The following is a 3,093-nucleotide window of genomic DNA, read 5'->3' as shown; positions in this document are numbered from 1 at the left end:
CCCTTTCTTTACCCAACTGATCTTGTAGGGGTGTAAAAGCTTGGTCGTCTTTAATTGCAACCCTTGGACGACTGCCTTGGATACAATGTTCTCGGTGCAGCCGCTATCTATGAGCAAGTCGCACACTTTGCCATTGAAAGTACACCTGGTCTTAAAGATGGCATGGCGTTGAGACCGGCCACTGTGACGGGGAGCCAACAATAATTTCCCATGACCCCAATAAAAGGATCGCCCTCATCTGCTTGAACATCAACGGCTTCCTCTGCCAATTCAGAGGCTGAATGATCTGAGTCCGTTCCCTCCTCCAGTTCGGCCATATGCACTTGTTGTCGTTGTGGGCACTCGTTGGACTTGTGTCCGGGCTGGAAACAACGAAAGCACTTGAGGTTAGAGGGCTTAGCATACGGATTAGTTGAGTTGGCTCCTCTTGGCTTCTGTATGACTTTTCCCTCAATTGTTACTCCTGAGGGAGTGGGCTGAGTTGTTGCGGTTTCTGTGGAAGTAGGAGATCTCACGGCTGATGGTGAAGGCGCCTTATTAGCAGTGGAGTTCGGCTCTTGCCAATGTCGTCGATAATACGGCGTCTTGGGCTTGCGATTTTGTTGTACCTCAATCTTCAGGGCCAGATTGATGGCTTGCGGCATCGGCCAAACGGAATTCAATTCCAATTGATCATGTATAATATCCTTGAGGCCTCCGATATACCGAGCTACCAACTGCGTGGCTGACTCATTAAGATCATTCCTAGCACTCAACCTTCGGAATTCTTCCGTGTATTCACTCAAGGACCTGGTACCTTGAGCACAATGCTGGTACCTCATATATAAGATTTGCTCAAAATTGGTGGGAAGGAACTGTGCCCGCATCAGTTGCTTCATCCGCGGCCAAGAACGAATCCGATCACAGTCCTCTCGGCGGCGTGATTGCAGTGTTTGTTCCCACCATGCACTCGCCCCGGCCTTCAACCGACAAGCTACATATTTAACCTTCTTATCCGGATCTATATCCATGTAATCAAAGAAGTTTTCCACAGCTTTCTCCCAGTCAAGGAAATCCTCAATATGCAAATGACCATCAAAAAATGGAATGTCCATTTTCACCTTGAACTCCCCAAATTGCTGTCGGTTTTGTGGTGCTCGCCTATTTCGCGGTGGATCTGCGACTTCGAAATCATCCACCTCCCCGCCGCTAGAGTACGCTGGATTCAAATCCCGCGCCAGAACGGGCTCTTCCTCTGAATCAGAAATTTCCAGCCGGTTGAACTGATGCCGTCTTCCAAAGTGTTCACCGCCTCTTCTCCTCCGTGGTATCTGCCGATTTGCTCGGGCCTCCTCACGGAGATGATCTTGGTTCACAGGTCTAGTACGCAGGAGATTGAACTCCCTGCGTATATCAATCGCTAGTCGCTGCACATCGGCGGCGATTTCATCCATCTGGCGATTGGCGTTCTCCTGGTTTGCCCACAACGCCTCAATTGACCGAACCTCCTCTGTCGCAGGTCCTTTGCCCTTGTCCGTCATTCTACTTCCAGGTATAAGTTGGCTCTGATACCAATTGATGCCTTCTGCAGGATCGAGATACCTGGAAAAAACAAATGAGCACTAGACAGCAAATAACCAGAGGGAAAAGGGTTGAAGGAAAACCTCTGTATTCTCCTTGTATTCCTCTAAAAAGCTTTGTAAATATAACATTGTCTACTGTGTAATACTCCTTTTCACCTATATGTAAACTGTAAAGCTCTGCTACTATTTTTGTGTAAAAGGAAAAAAACCAAAATAAAAAGGTGTTACTAGCAAATAAAGCATAAAAAGGTAGTGGGCACACTCCAAACCGTTGGAGTGTGTGGGGATATCCGCGGGTGGTCCTAGTTAACCGGTGCATCAAGATTTCTATATGATTATTCAACTTGTTGTAATTCTAGCATCTCCAAGTAAATGAGCGAATCAAACTTTTTAACCAACCCAAACTTAGTGGATTTTTCTCATTTGGGACAGGCCCTCGTGGTTTTTCCCTTTTAAGGTTTTTCACGTAAAAAATTTCTAGTGTTTTCTTTTCTCTCTCTCTCAACTATCTGTTGGTGTGCTGGATATACATACATTGCTAAGATGGTATTTTTTCACTCTATTGCCGCATATATTTTAATCCGCAACAATTATACATATTAGATAAATAGATAGTGCAAATCAATTAGTAGGAGGCTTATGCTAGAACTAATAGAACTATGCGAAGTGGCTCAAGTTTAAGAATGCATCTTTCCCCTAATAGGTTGCTCCAAGTGAGACTTAGGGCCTAACTAGGGACATCTTCAACTTTTTATATAAGTGATTATAAAGTTGTTGTGGAGAAAATAAAATTTAAAAGTTTGTTACAAAAAATAATTTTCTTGTACAAATAATTTATTAAAAATAGTGAAAAAAGTAGTTGCAAAAAAATTTATGATTACTATCTAAAGAATAAAGCATTAAAAAAGCCATTCCAAACAAAGCCTCATGAAAACATGTGTAATCAAATTAAATTATATTTATTTATATTTATATGTAACATATAAATATATTTATTTCATTTGAGAAATAAAATAAAATTAACATTAAAAGTAGTATTACATAAAAACTATGGGTCTATTTGAGATTGTTGTAATGTTTTATAAAATGGCTATGAAGTTATTGTAGGTAAAATAATTTAACTATTTTGATTTTAAAAATTATTTTTTTTTTCACAAATCCTAAATTATAATTATAGTAAAAAAAATAAATATTAAAAAATTGACTCAACTAAATCCTAAATCTCATAATCACATGTTAAATTGGTCATTATTGATGTGTCACAACAAAATTAATCTTGATCGAGGCACGAACCTCAATGCTATATATGAGATTGAAGCTTAAAAAATTAAATATGTGACCATCCAAACTTTTATTTCAGAAAACTTATAGTCGAATTGAACATCTCGAAAAGACAATCCAAACAACACCAAATTCGACTCAATCAGAGCCAAAATGGGTCCAAATCGAAGACTCAAAGCACTTTCAGAAAAGTTCAAATCATAATTCAGATTATCAAACAAATTTCAAACTTGATCAAGGTTGTGAAAAC

Source organism: Dendrobium catenatum, unplaced genomic scaffold (assembly GCF_001605985.2).
Source record: "Dendrobium catenatum unplaced genomic scaffold, ASM160598v2 fragScaff_scaffold_1680, whole genome shotgun sequence".
Classification (NCBI taxonomy): domain Eukaryota; kingdom Viridiplantae; phylum Streptophyta; class Magnoliopsida; order Asparagales; family Orchidaceae; genus Dendrobium; species Dendrobium catenatum.
The sequence above is the reverse complement of the archived record's forward strand: the minus strand, read 5'-3'. Positions refer to the sequence as shown.